Below are 12,872 nucleotides of genomic sequence, written 5' to 3' on the forward strand. Positions count from 1 at the left end.
TTTCTTCGATGTGACAGAAACAACTAATAACCATTGAAGGCAGTGATGATACGTGGGGCTAGTGATTTGGGGTATAATATCCAGTTTTTATCTTGGGAAAAGTTGTGGAGAGAAGAAACAAAATTTACAGCATGCTGTGTGTTGAAATAAAATCACATGAAAATGATGTGCATGTTGGTATCTAACACCAAGTAAGATTGCAAAAATGTATAAAACTAAATTAAATATGTGTTTGAAATGTAAAGAGAAAGAAGGTACTTTTTCCATATGTGGCGGTCATGTTGTAAGGTAAAAAGCTTCTGGAGAATGATTTATAATGAACTAAAGAAAATGTTTTAAAATATATTTGTTAAAAAACCAGAAGACTTTCTTTTAGGTTTACTAGGAGAAGAAGTACCAATGGAAGATAAAAGACTTTTTATGTACGCAATGGCGGTGGCAAGAATGCTACTAGCCCAAAAATGGAAAGAAGAAGCATTACCAACAAAGGAAGAATGGCAGACGGAATTGATGGACTATGCAGAAATGGCAAAACTGATGAGGAAGATCAGAAACCAAGAAATTAAAGTAGAGACTTGAAAAATTACTGTAAGCAGTTAAAAATATTGGTAGCATTGTAATGACATTTGTAATGTGAAATTGACTATGATAAAATAGGGATACATAATATGCAAATAATAATAATTTTTAATTTAAGAGCCCATGGGAGGGAGGGGAGGAAGTTGGAAGGTTCAGGGAACCTTGTAATTGGATATATGGGAAAGATAATATGTATAAAAATGTGAAAACTAATAAAAAATTATTTTTAAAAAGAAACAACTAATAACCAGGGGATGGGGCACTGTAACAAAATCATTCAACAGTGGGATGTGCAAGGAGGGTGAGCATCTGCTTTGGACAAATCTTGAACCCAAGTGGGCTCACTTCAAAGAAATTTGGACATTGTCCAAAGTAGGAAAGGCAAGTTGGTCAGTTTCATTTTCTCATTTTTCCACTCTTTAAGTTCACGTTTTTAAAACACCAAGTACTCATGAAAATTCAGTAGCATTTTAGTACAATTTTCTCTTTACATTCATTGCCTTCTATGCAATGTTACCCATGGTGCACTTTTTTCAAGGCAAGGTACCCCCTTGTATATTGCATTTTCTCGGCTATTTTCACCAACTTACGTATTTATATGTACATTTTACCCCAGAAGATGCATTTCTGTACACATTACTTGACCGGAGAAATGCATTACAAAATTCAGAGAAGCGCAAATGTTGATGGTTGACTGTGTTTTGGTTTGTGTATTGTTTCAGAAAGCTCAAACTTGGTGGGTTCACCAATAAATATCAACTGAATACAGTTCTTCTCCATCCAAAATGAAGCAGGGTTTCTTTGAAGTGCTGTAAGACTAAGCAACCTACCATCTGAATTATTCAGCTGGGTTCAGAAATGTTACCTTATTTTATTCTGTGTATTGGTCACTGAAATGTGTAAAAGCGTCTAAATTGTTTTTAATTCCAGGAGATCACCTCTGTTTATTGTACAAATTACCCTCCTTTATTGGAGGTTTTTTAGTAGAGTTTGGATAGCCACTTATCATGGATGCTTTGAGATTCCTGCATTGCAGGGACTTGGACTAGGTGATGCCCTTCAAACTCTACAACTCTACGATTCTATGAATCTATCCTCTCTCCCCTGCTGGTGGGGAGTTACTTGGTTGCAATTTCTCACCAGGCCCTAAGAGATGATTGGTGCTTTCCAAGGTGACAGAAGCTGACATCTGTTTGGCATGGTGATTCCTAATCTACTCTTTTGAACTGTGCACACAATCCTAAATTTTGGATGAAGAGATTCAGCCCCAGGGACAGTGTCACGTGCCACACTCTTTTTTCAAACACTGGGCTTAATCCAGCGTGAAACGAGTATGTGCCAAATTCTACTTCTATGCATGAATTATTGTCACTAGATCAGAGCAATTACCGAAACATTACAGCACATTATGCCATTATATCTTGGTATGTATTAAGAGTCGAGCATTCTTCAGCTTTTGCCAGTGCCAAGATGGTGTTCATTGTTACCCATCTAAGAAGAAGTGGGAATGTAGCTATGAAATCTTACAATCAACTGATTACTTAATAAATAATAAAGACCCAAAAGATCACTTTCTGAAATCTTTGTTCACACAAGGAATCAGGTATATCTCAGTAGAAATGGTTCAGTTTCTTTTGAGTGGCAATAATAGTTCCATAACACACAGTGGGGATGCGGGTGGCTCTGTGGTCTAAACCACTGAGCCTCTTGGGCTTGCTGATCAGAAGGTTGGTGGTTCAAATCCCTGTGATGGGGTGAGCTCCCGTTTCTTGGTCCCAGCTCCCGCCAACCTAGCAGTTCAAAAGCACACCAAAAATGCAAGCAGATAAATAGATACCACTCCAGCAGGAAGGTAAACAGCATTTCTGTGAGCTGCTATGGTTTCACCAGAAGCAGCTCAGTCATGCTGGCCACATGACCCGGAAAAACTGTCTTGCAGACAAATGCCAGCTCCCTTGGCCTATAAAGCGAGATGAGCACTGCAACCCCAGAGTCGTCTGCGACTGGACTTAACTATCAGGGGTCCTTTACCTTTAACACACAGTGTGGCCCTCTATACACTGGCTGCAAAATAACAACAACAACAACAACAACAAATAATAATAAATAATAAAAATAAATAAATCAGGAAAAAGGGGATAGATAAAATCGCTATAAGTTGTTGTGGTGATTCAGAGGTCTGATCTAAAATTGAGATAGCTTTAAGCTTCTGGGCGTCTCTGGTATAATTTCTCTCTTCTTACATCATGGGTGTTGGCTTATATTATGGATGGATGCTCTATATTATTTTATTAATACTATTGCTACAAGTTTGTCATGGCATTTGGTCTAGAACAATAAACTGAAGAACTGAAGATGTTTCAGAAATAAGGGGGACAATAAATTAATATGAGGCAACTGCAAAGGAAGGTACCACCATGTGGTCCAGCTTTCCTCTCCCCTTTTCCCCAGGGTAGTCTATGACCGTATTCTTCAACCTTAGTTCTCAAGATGTTGTTGGACTACTGCTCCCATAATCTCCAGCCAGATTAGCCAATGGTCAGGGCTAACTTAATGTATAGACCTTTGGACATCTGTGGATCCAAGGATGAAGAACACTAATATGTGGAATGCACATCTCCCATATCTGCATCTGCTGCCTGCAGTTATCCAAACACCAGAGCTCCTGTAACTTGACCAAGTGGCAGTGTTAAATGTAGATATGGGCGTGCACACTAACTGAGCTCATTCCTCTTTCTGCATATTGAGAAGGAAGGAGAGAAACAGGGTTGTTTTGACTTCAACACAGAACCCTCCATATACCAGAGTTGCATTCATATGGGGGAGGTTCATACTCAAGATGTCTGAGTGCCCATGATCAATCAGTCTTGTCATTATTCTTCTTGAAGATGAAGGGGTATTGAAAACAATTTCAATCCAATTAAGAATGTATCCCTAAGGTTGTCTCTCTGAGATGTGACCACTGATAATTAGAGTGGCCAGATCAGTTCATTACTGGCTATAGCCAAATCATCTAGGCACCGACCTTTTAAATGAATGTGCATGGATATTTGGAACAAATGCATTATTTGAAATGAAAAGAAGAAAGAAATACCCTACTGAACAAATCCGAGTAAGTCAATCCAATCAAATTAGCTGAATGCTATTACGGTACTTTACCTAGAATTGAATTTTTGGAAATGCTTTCGTATCTGATTTTTCCCTGGCCATTTTTTTCTACACATATCTATACCTAAACTAGCTTTCAGAATGCAAATCAGCCCATGTAAATCATTTCAATGATGATAAAGGAACTGTGTTAAACCAAATATGAAACATGGGCACAATCCACTAGAACCCTTTCAGAAGTACCATTGGAATGAATGAGAGATGTGCAGGGGATCCAGTCATTTCACCAGAAGAGGCTCAGCCTGTGGGAAAGAGCTGCAATGGTATCTTCCCAGCAGGGGCAAAGGAAGGCGTCATGACACCTGGGGCGATCCTCCGTTCACAGCTGCAGTGGCGACGGAGGGATCCCAGCACCATCTGTATGGCGCTGGAGCAGCTCCGCCGGCAAACCACTAAGTACAGTGCATGTGCGGCATTGCTATGTACAGCGCATGCGTGTGACACTGCACTGTAAATAGCGGTTTGCCACTGGAGCCGGGATCCTCTGCTTGTGGCTGCAGCAGCGAACGAGGATCCTCTACATGCGGCTGCGGAGGCGTGATGGCTGCTCGCGCCACCGCAAGCCCCCACGGGGTGACTTCTTGTCACCCCCGCAGAAGGAAAAGGGGAAAGGACAAGATGGCAGGAAAGTTGGAACCGTGTGGACACATTGGCAGGATCACTGAGTTGGCTTCACCTGCACTGCACAGACTTATTTAAAAAAATCATTTTAAATTCTTTAATTGGTTTTCCTTAGTTTTATACCTTAGAAATTCAGATTGTTTTAAAAACATGTAAATCAGCTTAAGTGCCTTTGGGTATTTATTTATTTATTCATTCATTCATTCATTCATAAAATAGAGAAGGCCCAATCATATATGAATTGCCTTAGTAACCCACTGTCTGGTTCTGAGCTGATGAGCCCATAGATTCAGTAAAGTCCTATAAGGAAGCAAGCCCTTCTCTTGTAGCTTCCGTGGCATTGATTGGGACCATTCTTATATGTCAGGAATGAGCCAGCTCCAAGTGAAGATTTGCAGCCAACTGCAGAAAGCAGCCAGGAACAGAGAGCTTTAGATATTAGTCAGGCAGGGGAGAGCCAGCAGCTGCAGACTTCGGCTCTTCCTGACCTTGATGGGCAGGCTGATAAGGCAGTAGCTGAGAGCAGGCTGGAAGCACAAAGCTGGAAGCACAAAGCCAAAGCTTGCAGGAAGCACAAAAAGGCACGAACAGTCTCAGAGACAGCCTCTCAGAAAAGGAAGAGTTTGGAGCTGATCCAGTAAGTCTGAAGAGTCGCGAATGGGAGGGCTGTTAGATAGGAAGCAAAACAAGAGACGTAAGGGTCGTAAATTCAATATCTTCTGTTGACACTGGAAGGAGTCTTCAGAAGGGTCATCTTGAGTAATGATGCCAGAGGCTTTGTTAGAGCCATCCGGAGTGTATCTGTTTGTTTTTGCAACATGTTTTTGCAACAAATCCTCCTTTTTAATTACCTATGCTTACTGTGTTATCAAGCTGGGAACCTGAACTCCTGACATTATAGGTTCTGGTTGGGTTGCTGAGTTGGAATTGGTTGGTTGGTTTAAAATGCTGGTTCTCAAAGTGCTGGTCCACAACTAGATTGCATCCTGCTCAAAAATAGATTGCACCATGCTTCAGACCTGGGGGGTGGTGACAAGATGGGGCTTCTGGGGGAATGGGGTGATCTGGTGCCATTGCCTGTCAGGGACTGGGCAGAGGAGGGGGGGGGGGGGAGAATGGTGGATACCGCCTCCCCAGCCTGAACCTTCCAGAGAAGAGGAAGACAGTATACATTCTCAACAGTGGTTTGCAGAAGGTCACAGCTCAGTGGCTGCAGAGGGGAGAAGCTGGAAAATATTGAGAGAGAAGCAGGGAGAAAAAGAAGCACCAGAGAAGAGACAGCTGACAGACTCAGCGTCTTTAGAAAGTATTCCAGACTCCACCAGAACTCGGCGGGCATTGAAAGTAGGAGAACAGAAAGCTCAGAGGCAGAAAGCACAGATCACCCAACGTAGGGATGATGTATACAGTGATACCTCAGGTTAAGAACTTAATTCGTTCCGGAGGACCATTCTGAACCTGAAACTGTTCTTAACCTGAGGTACCACTTTAGCTAATGGGGCCTCCTGCTGCCGCCGCGCCACCACCATGTGATTTCTATTCTCATCCTGAAGCAAAGTTCTTAACCCGAGGTACTATTTCTGGGTTAGCGGAGTCTGTAACCTGAAGCGTCTGTAACCTGAAGCGTCTATAACCCGAGGTACCACTGTAATAGGAGAGACGGAGGGAGTGGGGCTTAATTCGGAGCAACACTTGGAGAGGCAGCATTTCTAAGCCTCTCTCTGTGAATACTGAATAAAAGATTTGGTAAGAGCTTCTTGTCTATCTATTACTGGCAGCCTGCCGTGGGGGGGGGGGGAGGGTGGTTCAGATTCCCTGAAGCCTGGCATTGCCAAGGGCAATGCTCCCCCCATCTGTCACAAAAGAAGTGATGGCCACTAGTGTGAATGGCTTTAAAAGAAGGGAAGACAAATTCATGGAGGATCAAGCTATCAGTTTTTTCTTGCGAACTTCCCATAGGCACCTGCCTGGTTGCCCACCGTGAGAAAAGGATGCTGAACCAGATGGGTCTCTTCCTATGTTTTTCTACCTTGGAATCCAGCCTAGACACCAGATGTGGCAAGTTCAACCTCAGGACAATGGATACATGCAGCTAACCTACTGTGCGATAGATGTCTCAGCCACGCTTGCTTCCAGCGTAATGTCAAGAGGTGCATCAGGCCAGGCCAGTGCAACCTGTTGCATGTAACTCACAGCTATCTATTTATCTATCCTATGAAAAATGAGTCTCTTTGAAAAGTTCCTTCCCCTGTCTAACATTTCTAATGAATGCATGCTACCGTGGCCCCGCTTCTCCCCTAGTGAAACTGTGTCTCGTATGTACTGAAGAATAACAATCTGTTAGAACTGTTGCTCCCTGGAAATGAGGAAAGAAGAGAAGGGGGTTTATTTTTATTTAGACTAGAAAGACAGCAGCTGCAGCCTCTTTGCGTGGCACATGTGACTCTGTTATGACTTGTCTGCCTTTAAATGAAATCTCTTTTGTTGCTTTATCTCAAAAGTGCATCTTCTGGGGTTGTGAAGCAGAATCTGTTGCAACAGCATCTGGCGAGAAAGAAAGAAAGAAAGAAAGAAAGAAAGAAAGAAAGAAAGAAAGAAAGAAAAGCATTCCCTTCCCAGTTCATCTTCTACCTTTTTGTCAGAACATGGTCTTCCTGGGGATAGGGATGAATGAATTTGTGAATTTCGGTTTCTTCAGCTTTCCCCCGCAATCTCAGCTTCAGTTTATTACATTTCCTCATTGGTTTATAATTTACTTAATTATTGAAGTCTGTGCAAGAAGTCCTCAGCATTTTAGTGTGCAGTTTTCCTAATTTTCTGCAAGCAACTTTCTTTTTAATGTTAATTATTTCCCTACTAAAATGTGTGTTTTTGCACACTTTCCCCTCATATAGGGATTTTTTTGGTACCTTTTTTAAATTGGGGAACTGCACTGCAAAGCTCTGTACCTTTTGAATGATACCTGTGTTTCAGTTCCTGGATTGTTGGGTAAGATGTGAATTATCTACATTCACATTAAAATTCAAACGGAACTGAATTTATCCTCGATCCCTATCTGTGGATGCACCAAGTGAAGTACACCTATTGTGAACTGAGCAGAAAAAGATCCTGTTCGATTCCCCCCCATGATGTGTGGTCCTATATATGCTTTCTTTGAAGAAAGGACCAACTGTGAGCAAATGTAAGTCCCCCACACACAGTCTGTTTGTAATTAAATGCTGCAAGATGGGGAGTGCTGGCATTAAGTTGAACAGGGCTAGAAAAACGAAGTGCTGGAATACCCAGCCAAGGTTGTTGAGCTTTTTTGGGGGGCGAAGCTTCTCTTCTTATGCCACACCGATCACCGTACACTACAATGACTGGATTAAGACCTTCAGAGGACCTAAACATTTAGAAAATGTGCCCTCCGTAAGTAATAACAATTTTTTAAAAAAGTAAGGTAAAGGTAAAGGGACCCCTGACCATTAGGTCCAGTTGTGGCCAACTCTGGGGTTGCGGCATTCATCTTGCTTTATTGGCCAAGGGAGCTGGTGTACAGCTTCTGGGTCATGTGGCCAGCATGACTAAGCCACTTCTGGCGAACCAGAGCAGCGCACGGAAACGCCATTTACCTTGCCGCCAAAGTGGTATCTGCACTTGCACTTTGATGTGCTTTCAAACTGCTAGGTTGGCAGGAGAAGGGACCGAGCAATGGGAGCTCATCCCATCGCAGGGATTCGAACCGCTGACCTTCTGATTGGCAAGCCCTAGGCTCTGTGGTTTAACCCACAGCGCCACCCACGTCCCTTCGTTTTTTAAAAAGTACTAAACCATAAAATAAAATTAAACTGCTTACATGTATGCTGAAACGTTCATGCATGTATGTCATCTGCAACACATGATAGGATCTGATTTCCTCACAATATTTGGATCTATAGGATACCCCTTGGCTTAGGAGAAGATAAGTATTAACAAGAGATCAGAAACAGGGAGGGGAAGAGTGTGTAGAGGAGTGTAAGGAAGTCTAAGAACATAATGATTTTTCCATGATTACTTTGATGCTCCCCTCCTTTTTTTGAAATATCAAATTATTTCAACAATTTCTCTCCATTTTGGGGGGGGGTGGGGAAGATCACTTTGCTTCACTGGTCAACAGCAGGAGACGTTGTTTTGCAAAACTGCCTAGACAACAAAGCTTTGCCGACAGCATGCAAGCTTGTTTTCTGTAGGTATGGCTACAATGCCACTGCTGTGCGAAGTTGTTCTGCACCAGCGATGTGTTGAGTCCCAACGGAATCCCCACTGCAATGTAGCTCTGAGACAGACTTGTTTCCCTTTACTGAATCTGTCCTAAGAGAAACTCATGAATGAAGCATGTGCCTAGGCTGGGAGAGAAGGGTCCTTTAGTTCAGAGAGGACAGGCTCATGTTGTAACATCAAGGGGCTCCTGTTTCAGCTATAGAATATTGGCCAATAACCAGACTGAGCCATCTCAGGTCTTCACAAATGAAGCCTTATCTTAAAGACAACTGTCTGGGGCTTCAGCAACTTGCTAACAGTCTTTCTTTGAGCAATGGAAGTGTGCAGCCCCAAAGGAGAAGCAAAAAAAAGCACAGTCCTTTGCTATATTTTGTCTGCAAAGTATAATTAAACCTTTTACAGCCAGTAATGGGGGTTTAGCTTTTTAGCTCAAGCTGTAAAGGCTTATGTATTTGCATCTACAGGTGAGTTCAGACTGTGTGTTTTTCGCCATGGGGGGTGGAACAATGCATGTTTTGCATGCAAATAGTCTCAGTTTGAAGCCAGCATTGGAATATCAGGTCTGTGGTTTGGGTGAGCTCTGACCATCAGAGAAGACAGTACAGTCGTTCTGGAGGCCCGTACTTAACCTGAAACTGTTCTTAACCTGAAGCACCACTTTAGCTAATGGGGCCTCCTGCTGCTGCCGTACCGCTGGAGCACGATTTCTGTTCTCATCCTGAAGCAAAGTTCTTAACCTGAAGCACTATTTCAGGGTTAGCAGAGTCTGTAACCTGAAGCGTATGTAACCTGAAGCGTATGTAACCCAAGGTACCACTATACTGAAGACAACATTTCACATGCAGCCAGGCCAGAGTTACTTCTCATGATCTGTACACTGTGTTCCTCTTTATGCTTCCCAAAATTGCATTTAACTGCTACATCAAACTCCTGGCTTTGAATGGCTAGACATTGACACACATGACTTTGGTGTCACCTGTTGTCACCTTGTCCCACCACACCCCTGACCAGGGAAGTTACAGTGGTGAAAGGGTTAGAAAGGAGATTCTGCAGGTCTTTGTCCCATTTCTGGCAGGTTCGTGTTCAACTAGGACTCCTTTTCATATTCATTCTTTTTTTGTTCCTTAATGAAGGATTTTACATTTATCCCTAGTGACTTTTTTCTTGCAGGTTTTTGTCTCAGTATTCCAGCCTGTTGAGATTGTTTCGAATCTTCATTCTGTTGCTTATGGTATTAGCTATCTTTCCCAGCTTTGCGTCATCTACACATTTGAATTAGCACCCCTTGAACATTTGATTAAAAAAAAAAAAATGGCAAGCAGATGCAGTCCAAAGAAAAAATCCTGTAACATGTTACTCACTGGATGACAACTCACTGGGTGCATTTGTTTAACCAGCTGTGGACCCACCTAACAATAGTATTATCCAGTCTACATATTGTCATGTTATCAACAAAGATATAATAGGAAACATTGTCAAAAGCTTTAGTGAAATCAAGATATACTATGTCCATCACATTCCCGTGATCTACCAAAGAAAAGGAGTTAACTTTTGCCTGCTATGATTTGTTCTTGATAAACCCATCTTCGATCCAAGTAGTCAGTGTAAAACACATTACTCATTAAGGATGCGCGACCTTTGCCATAATTGTTCCTGAAAGGTTGTGTTGGCTCTATTCCTGTGTTTCCTCCATTACTAGTCTTTCTTTTTTATTTCCTTTCCCTCTCCCCCACTTCATTATACCATCCTTGGATCTCCCTCTTCCTCTCTCTTTCTCTTTATATTTTCTTTTATAGAAGCTAATGCAAACTAGTCCATGATGATCCTAGCATACACAGTGCTTAATATCTGGACAGAGGCATTCAGAAGTAAATTAACCACAACATTTCCGCTTTGCAAATCTTCTGTGGGCAAGGGGATAGCACAGAATACCAGTTTTATGAGTGCCCGGCAGAGCAATTCTAAACATGCATACTTAAAAAGTATGTCCTATTGAATGCAATGAGGCTAATTCCCAGTTAAGTGGGATTAGAACAGCAGCCTCAGTTTCCCCACAAAGAGTCCTGACAATTCTAGTTTGATGTACATCCTATTGAGATAAGAACCTTAGCCTTCCTTTCATAACTACAGTTCCCAATATTCTCTAGGGAGAAGGGTTGGCTACTGGTTCTGTTTAAGCTTGCAGCGCAGATAAGTGTGGTTTTCAATGTGGTTCGTAAATTTACAAACCGTTGTTTATTTTTCTGGTTCTTAAAAAATAAAACATTTGAAAATATCATTTTCTTTTGGCTATTTGTTTTCTAAATAAAACAGGCCGAGAAGAAAGTGGTTCACAATATTTCCATCGTCGCCAGAGGAAATTGAACTTAAGAACCTGAGTGATGTCATCGGTGGCTTTCTATCACGGATGGTAATGGCAGTGGTAAATGATCTGTCACAGAACAAAAATCCCAAACCTTTTAGGGCTGTGTGGGTTAAAGGCACCCCCAGCATCTTTAAACTCTACCTGGGAAAATGCAATTTTCTCCTTCAGTAACCATTCATACCTCAAAGCATAAAGCAAATAAACCGTATCCCTTGAAACTTTTTTCTTTCTCTGGGAGAAAGGGAAAATATATATGTGTGTCAGACTATTGACACAACCTGCCCCACAGGTGTCAACAAAAGGTCAGGGGGTCAAGCACCCCGGGAGACTGCTGAGGAGACGTGCAGTCGGAGAGAAAATGCTACCCATTCTGGTAAAAAGGTCAGAGCTGTGTGCAGCCTGAAAGCAAATGACACGGCTGCAGGGGACTGTCAAGGAGGTAGGTAAGGGCAAAATTAGAATAGAAGCTATAGAGGTTACAGCACAATTGTTATGGCAACTAAACAAGGCCTTTTCTGCTGCAAACAACACCACAAGAGTCCTTTACTTGTGACAGGCAGCCTGGAAGATATAAATCTGGTGAGCTTCTGCACAAGCCACGAGGCTTCGGGCAACGTGGGGAGGGAAGAGCTTTATAAAATACACAGAATAGAAAACAAGGTTAGAGGTGATGTTATGCCTGAAGGGGATGGTTGGTGATGGTGGGGAGCACGGGGAGAGATTAGCGGCAGGGACGAGGTGATTGTTTATTCCCTTTTGCCAAGACAATGCAAATATTATTTATTTGTGCAGCCATTGCAAAAAAAGAAACCCAAACCAGAATAGAATAAAACACGGAATGCAGATAAAATAATTATTAAAACAATGATAAGCTTTTTGTGTATTTATTTACAAATATGTTTGCTTGTTTGACATCCCCTTGTTTCCTCCAATGAAGTGGCATATGTGGTTTTCACCCCACTCCCCATTTTATCCTCATAAAAACAAACAAACCCTGTGAGGTACATTGGGGAAAGAGACAGTGGCTGGCCCAGCGTCATCCAGTGAGCATCATGGCTGAGAGGGGATTTGAATCTGGTCTCCCAGGTCTCAGTCCAACATTCTAATCATTATATCACACTGGCTCAATGGGTCAATATAAACCTATATCAATGTCCTTGGATTACAGTTCCCATTAGCCCCGGCTAGAATGGCCGATGGTCAGGTATTGTAGATATTGTAGTCCAGCAACTTCTAGAAGGGAACCCCAGATACACTGATAGAGAGATCGATAGATCCCTTAACAACCTGGGACCAGCTTCCCTGTGAAATGGCCTTATTCATATAAGCCCACTTAACCACTTCGATCTTTGGAATTGGGACAAAAACCATTTTTTTGTTTAGATAAACCTACCCAGGCATATGAAACCCCTCATTTGTGGCATGCTTTTCCCAGGGAAGTTCACCTGGTGCCTTCATTTTACACTTTTAGGTGCCAGGCAACGATGTTCCTCTTCAACTAGGCCTCTGGCTGATTGACACCTGATGCCCTTTTAATTAATTAATTAATTTATTATATTGTAATTTTATGTTGTGGGCTGCCCTGAGATCTACGGGTATAGGGCAGCAGAGAAAATTAATAAATAAACAAATAAGCTGTAATGTCACCTTCAACTTTATTATCTATCCGACTTCTTTTATGTCCCATTCTCTGAAGGAGTCCCCCCCCCCAAGTGGTGATGTAGCTCTGAGCGTTTCCCTGTAGCGAATTGGGCTAAAGGCAAAATAAAAAAAACCCCCTCACAAAGCATCCATTTGTCTAGGACAAGAGACATGAAGGGCAGGATGATGCTGTAATGCCAAGAGGCCCCTGTTTCAGCCGAGTCCCATGTTACGGATTCTGGCCTCCCGCTAATGTAAC

General features: G+C 42.3%; 2 long non-coding RNA genes across 2 annotated transcripts in view; both read left to right on the plus strand.

Annotated features, from left to right (window-relative positions):
• Window positions 1-12,872, plus strand: part of LOC310746269 — a 467,056-nt gene that overhangs the window by 47,317 nt on the left and 406,867 nt on the right. The gene's annotated exons all lie outside the window — the stretch shown is intronic.
• Window positions 6,384-12,356, plus strand: LOC310746345. Its single transcript, XR_014540655.1, has 3 exons — window positions 6,384-6,518; window positions 6,870-7,549; window positions 10,921-12,356. It is a non-coding gene; the product is annotated as an uncharacterized lncRNA (long non-coding RNA).

This window comes from Podarcis filfolensis (assembly GCF_964270895.1).
Source record: "Podarcis filfolensis genome assembly, chromosome: 12".
Taxonomy (NCBI): Eukaryota; Metazoa; Chordata; class Lepidosauria; order Squamata; family Lacertidae; genus Podarcis; species Podarcis filfolensis.